We start from the raw sequence: 7,093 nt of genomic DNA on the forward strand, positions 1-7,093 counted from the left end.
AGCAGGTCCCAAGGAGAAGAGAAAGCTAGTTGTTGAGCAGGTTCGTAGACAGGAGGAAATGTTAAGGGGTACAAAGGCTGTGGCTCAGGCTAAGCAGGGGCAGTGGTTGAATTGGGAAGGTGTAGAGAAGAAAAAGCTTAGTTGGAAAGAACTGTGGAGTATTAGTTGGACGAAAGGAGTATTAGATTTTTGATAGGGGCAACATATGATGTATTGCCAACTCCCCAGAACCTAAAACTCTGGGTAAACGGAGACCCGTTATGTTCGTTATGTTCAGGTATTGCAACTCTAAGGCATATTTTGTCAGGCTGTAAGGTTAGTCTGTCACAAGGCCGGTATACCTGGCGACATAACCAAGTATTAAGAAGCTTAACTGCATGTATTGAAGATAAACAAAGGCTTTAGGAGAGATTAAGCTGAAGAGAGTGGCAATTCAGTTTGTTCAAGAGGGGGAGAAAGTTACTAAGACAATAAGGAGGCAAGGCGGCTTAGAGGATGCTTGTGATTGGGAAATGCAGGTAGATTTGGGAGGAAAGCTTGTTGTTTCCCCAGGAAATAGTCTCTACAAATCTAAGGCCCGATATAGACTTGTGGTCTAGGAGTAGAATGAGAGTCTATTTCATAGAGCTGACTGTTCCTTGGGAGGAACTTCTATACCCGCTTAATCCGTCAGTCGGGTCGCGGGGGGGCTGGAGCCTATCCCAGCAGTCATCGGGCGAGAGGTGGGGTACACCCTGGACAGGTTGCCAGTCCATCACAGGGCCACACAGAGACAAACCAGACAAACAACCTCACACACACACATGCTCACACGCTCACACTAACTCCTAGGGACAATTTAGAGACACCAATTAACCTAACATGAATGTTTTTGGACGGTGGGAAGAAGCCGGAGTACCTGGAGAGAACCCACGCATATACGGGGAGAACATGCAAACTCCACACAGAAAGGCCCCAGCTGGGAGTTTAACCTGGAACCCTCTCGCTGTGAGGCAACGGTGCTAACCACCACACCACCGTGCAGCCCTGGTAGAAGCATATGAAAGGAAAAAGCTTAGGCATGTGGAGTTGGGGGCAGAAGCAGATCAGCGAGGATGGAAGGTTAGGATCTGTCCAGTGGAAGTAGGATGTAGAGGATTTGTTGCAAAGTCTGCAGTCTCATTGTTGAGGGAGCTGGGTATAAGTGGACAGAGTGTGAGGAAAATAGTGAAGGAAGTGTCAGATGGCAGTAAAGTCCAGTCAGTGGATTTGGATTAGAAGAAGCAATAGTAGCTGGGGCCCAGCAGGGGGAGCACTTAGGGTAAACAGACTCTTGAGAGAAGCAAGGAAGAAATCCAGGATGTATTTAAGTGGAGGGTGTGGCCCGTGAGAGCCTTTTGAAACCAAGCGGACATTTTTAGGTGACTTGGCCTGTATGGCCTTGTATTTGCTGGCATTTTTAGTGACTGTAGGACTGTTTAGGTGAGTTTCTCTACTGAATCTGCTAGTGTGTCTTGTCATCCCTCCATCTCTGGCACCCTCTATATTTTCATTACCCCCCTACCCAAACCAGGGTTTGTATCCCCACCCCGCTATGACTGGTGTGCAGTTCGTGAGAGGCTGGGGTAGCTTGTGGTTGTGGAACAAAAAAAAAGAAAAAAGATGATTGTTGTGTTGTGAGGAGCAGTGATGGCTGGCATTAGCGAAGTGACTCTGGGACGCCAGTGATCACTGTGTAGCAGTGGCGGCTGCTGACTTTTAAAACAGGGGAAGCCCATATGACGCGTTCAGGGTTGTAGTGGCTCGTGCCATCCCAAAGCAGAAGATAGCAAAGTTAAAAAGAATTAGTTATAACATAGCTGTGTCTAGTATGACAAGTATGCCCAGCAAATACACAGAAAGAAGGTATAGACTTCACACAGCAAGGCCAAAATCACATATGATCGAATCTAAGGCCTGTAAATGGCTGGATCAGAATCTGTGGAGCATTTTTTCTCTCTCATGATGGACAAACACTAACTCCAACCATCATGACACAACCCCTCATATTGACACGCCCACATCTAATCTACCCCCAGAGACGCCTCGGAAGTGATGAGTTTTTGTCGATTTAGCCAATGATGACCTATAATTGTAGAAAAAAACTTGACTCTCCCGCCCCCTCCTCGAAGCCGGGCAGCCCTCGGCTCGGAAGCCCGGCTGTTAGTGGCGGCTTCATAACATGATTTCCTCAGTGAACGGCGGCGATTTCAGAACAAATCACTTCATCAAGCTACAGGACAACATGTTGTAGTTATGAAAGTAAATGCAGTATTGGGCACATCTTGTGTTTTGTGAATAACTGTTTTATCATCAATTTAACATTGAAGATGTAGCAATTTCGCCAGAGAATGGGAGAGGCTGCCCGGCTTCCCGTGTTGTCTCTGAATAGCCGCGGCTGCTGTGTAGCCTCCTGGAGGTGTCGTAGGCCCAACTAGACGAGAAACACTGATGAAAGGAGGTTCCCACCTGATGACCCCAATGTCAGCACTGCTCACTGGTCTATATAGGGATTATAGGGATTATTCACTGAGTCTGGTCCATTTTCTTTTGTAGCACCAGTTTCTTGTGTTTACTTTGAATTTGAATATCTATATATCAATAAAACAAACAACAGCAAATGAAACAAAGATTTTAAAGTTCAGAACATTTCAGGCAGAATACGGGGAGCAAAGCAGCATCATATTCATGACTATGTTTTCATTTGTACACCATGTGATAATAACAATGACAATTTACAAGTACTGGTACAGATAGTCCCCCCATAGCCATTTTTTTCTGTATATCTTTCTTTATCTCCTTTAATTTAATCATTTTATTCATTTTTCTGCAGTGACTGCAGTATGCGGGTACAACCCCGGCAAAAACTATGGACTCACCACTCTTGGAGAATGTTCATTAGTTTGTTAGTGGAAAAGATATTAAACCTTTATTGATGAAGAAAATAATATTCTATGTTTAATTTACAATTCAAACAGGATTCCATCCCCAGACAAACAATATTACCTAATTAAATATAGACCATTCAGAGTTATCCAATGTATTACATCTCATTTATTCTTATCGTTATCTTTGTTAATATGAAATATCTACTTCAAATGGTTGTTGTATTTTCTTATCCTAGATTAGTTGGTGTAGCGTGGTGCAGAGTGAAGACTCCCTTCACTACACATTTAATTTGTTGTATTTTATTTTGTTCTACAAAGAGCAAAAGTAGGTAAACTTATTTATTACAGTTCGCCACACACAGCTTCCTTCATATTCACGTGTGTGTTCTCGTTCTCTAATAACATCAGCACCAACATCAAAACAAATAATTATGTATGTTACATCACTATTCAAAAACCAGTTTCATCAAGTATTCAATATCAACTTATTTCTGAAATACACAGTCAATCAATCACGTCTCCCAAACATTGTCATATTAGCCAAATTAATCATATATCTATTTTAAGTTATTTATTTCTTAGACCATGAACTAAACATGAGCAGCGCGGGCTCTTAAGATCAACTTCTACTCCTCTCCAGCTTCACGCGCGCTCGAGGTTGCTAGGCGACCAACACTAACCACTGGCCAGCCATCCTCAGTACGTTACGTTCGCTGAACAAGTAACTTTCATAAATAAAATCACAAAGTCCAACTGGGATTATAAAGTACCACATAAACATTGTCATATTAACCAAATTAATCATGTATCTATTTTAAGTTATTTATTTCTTAAACCATGAACTACACATGAGCAGCGCAGATCGACTCCTACTATTCTCCAGCTTAACGGGCGCTCGAGGTTGCTAGGCGACCAACACTAACCACTGGCCAGCCATCCTCAGTATATTACGTTCGCTGAACAAGTAACGTTTATAAACAAAATCACATTAAGTCCAACCGGGATTATAAAATACCACATAACAGATTCACACATCAATTACACCCTTCTAACCCTCCCTTCTTACCTGCAAAGAGCAAAAGTAGGTAAACTTATTAATTCACTGAGTCTGGTCCTTTATTTTATTTTATTTTTTTATTTTCTTTAGCACAAGTTTCTTGTGTTTATATTGAATCCTAAATTGTCTTTGTTTTCTAAATTGTCTTCCCATATAGGTACCTGACTTTTCGCACTTACTCTAGCACTAGTTTTGCTCTTAGCTGTTTGGTTTTGGAAGGAAATGCACTTATGATTTCTTGTGACCTGAAGTTCTTTTGCCTGCTGATGTTGAACGCACTTATTGTAAGTCGCTTTGGTTAAAAGCGTCTGCAAAATGACCGTAATGTAATGTAGGCTAATGTAATTACAGTTCGTCACACACAGCTTCCTTCACATTCACGTGTGTGTTCTCGTTCTCGGAACGTATTCCCGCGAGACTTTATTTGTCTCTGCACACACAGTGTAGCGAACGAGCCCTCTGCTGGTAGGGGTTAGACACCGCATATCGATTGATTGATGACAATATTTTACACTAAATAATAACAACAATAATATAATCTCCTATCTAATCAGAAAACACCCAGACTATTTCCACCACCCTGAACATGAGCTGTCCTAAATGGGAAATAAAATTAACCACCAATAATAATAACTTAGGTGTATTAACCCACTGATGGTTCTGTATGCCACATTGGCATTATGAGAGGGAAATGCATCACAACCAAAAACCTGCATTGTTAATAATTGACAGAGAAGAGACACCAAAAACTACTGAAATGATAACCTACAGGTTCCACCGGTTGTTAAAACTGATCAGTAAATGTAGAGCTGCTCTTTCTGGAGGAGATACTTTATCTATATTATATTCTGTAGTATTGCTCTATTTCTGGTTTGAGGCTTTTTTGGCAGTGCAGGCCACAATGAAACGTTCAGTCAGTTTCTTCCCAAAAACAAAAGTGGCATGAATATTTAGGCTATTCAATGTCACGTTGTGGCATATTTATAGAGGCAAACAAGCACTAAAGAAAATAACAAACACGAAGGGGAGGAAGCACACATACACAAGGGAGGGACGACTGAGCAGAAAAACAGCAAGTTGTAAATGTGCTTGCACACACACACACACACACACACACACACACACAAATTTATACAAGCAAACAGCTACAAGCTCTTTAATCACATTTTTTATTAACTCTATAAGCAATCAACAACAAGTCAAACATACATAATCTGAGGAACAAAATCATTTTCTTTATAAAATTTAAAAGAAGAAAAAGAAAGTGCAAAGATCAAAGTATAAAAGCTCAATGGTGGATTTATCTGGAGATGAAAAAACAAACATATTTACTGCAATTCATGATGTAGGGATTTGAAATTTCTGTTTGACATCTGACCAAATTCCTCCAAACAAATGTGCTTTAAATTACGGCTTAAACTGAATGCTAAAACAGCATGGAGTCAGTTTGGAGTCAACTATCACAAAACATTCATTTTACAATCTACACGAGCTTTCTAAGCATAGTCAAAGAACAAAAAGACAACTCACTGAGGTTCTATAACACAATGATCAGCTGAAGTGCTATTTCAAAAGACATCAAATAAAAAATCAGTTTCAAGAAAGACGCAGTACAAAACATTAAAAAGTAAAACAATTCAAATAAAAAGCTTATCCAAGGTACAAAAGGGTTTTTCAATAATAATATATGCTTCTCTTTATACACTGTATAATAGAAATCACAGCAAAGTAACCTACAATCATTGAGCTTCCCAATGTTTCTGTCTGGAAATAAAGCTCAACTCTATCCCCAAATTATTATTTAAATCTCAAATAAATTCCATCCCATCTTGAACTAGAACCAGTCTAGGTATTGTGCAGACACAGGCTCCGGGCCGGTGTTTTGACTTCCTGAGTCACTGTGGTGTTTTCTTTGCTACTGGCTCAGACACGCACATTTTTTTAAACCTGATTTGACTGCTGAATGGATGGAGTTTACCACACAAGGGGCGAGATGTATAAAACTCAGGTGTTTCGTGACTAAAACTGTGTATACACATCCCTTTTTCATGACATTTATAAAGCCATGTTTCCACACGGTTTTCTTTCACAAATCTCAGCCATGGTGTAATTGTATAAACATGCTTGAACCTGATTTCCACTCACATCTTCAGCCATGATTCCCCCCCCCCCCCCCCCCCCATCCATTTGCATATAAAAGCACTGTTTGCACCACTACTGAACAGACATAAAAGTACCAGGTACGAAAAAGCGCAATTTAATCAAATGTAAAATTGAAATGCTCATCGGTTATAGCACTCAATTAAGAGGATATTACAAAAACTAATTAGAAACAAAAACACAAAAAAGCTACTGTCATACTCAGGAGCAGGTTCTGTGAAATTGTTTTATTCTGCTTCCACCACATCAGTGTTTCCCACAGAATTTTTGGAAACTATGGGGGGGGGGGGTAAATTCACGCGGCGTAAATTTGTACGACTGCAGATTTTATTTTATTTGATTGATTTGCACACATTCATTCAAATATAACAAAAAATACACAATAAAACCCAACAAATTAAAAAAAAGGAATGTGTGCTGGAGATGTCAGAAACCCTTGTGGGCTTATGAGGAAACCTCATCTTGTCATTAAAACAATATGATAACAATTGTAATAGAAAATATTTACAGGTTAAAACTAAACTTCATGAAAAATATGAATGGATCATATACAGTGAGGACTTATGCCTTTTTGAGAAACTTGAAAAGGTTGTCCTTGATAACAAAGGGTGTGGGAAGTACACAATGAGTTCAGGAACACATCAGAAGTGGTTTGGTGTTGATATCTTTAAAAACAAGAGAGCTATTACAAAATAAAAATCTAAAATGGAATTAACTATGCACACTGAGTAAATGTTCTACCTAAAATGATTTTTCTGGAAACTAAAAGACTGTGAAAGCTTTATAGTGAGTTCACAAACCCATCCGAAGTGGTTTGGTGTTCATTGGTTGACTATCCAGTGAGAACAAAAAAAGGCGTTGCACTTTTGCGACGGTCCCTAAGCGCTCCGGCTGCCGTAGTTCACTTAGAAATATATTCGGCGCGGTTACTCTGATCTTTCAGGCTTACTTTGGTGAGTTGATAAAGCCT

The sequence above is a fragment of the Odontesthes bonariensis genome, chromosome 1 (assembly GCF_027942865.1).
Source record: "Odontesthes bonariensis isolate fOdoBon6 chromosome 1, fOdoBon6.hap1, whole genome shotgun sequence".
Lineage (NCBI taxonomy): Eukaryota > Metazoa > Chordata > Actinopteri > Atheriniformes > Atherinopsidae > Odontesthes > Odontesthes bonariensis.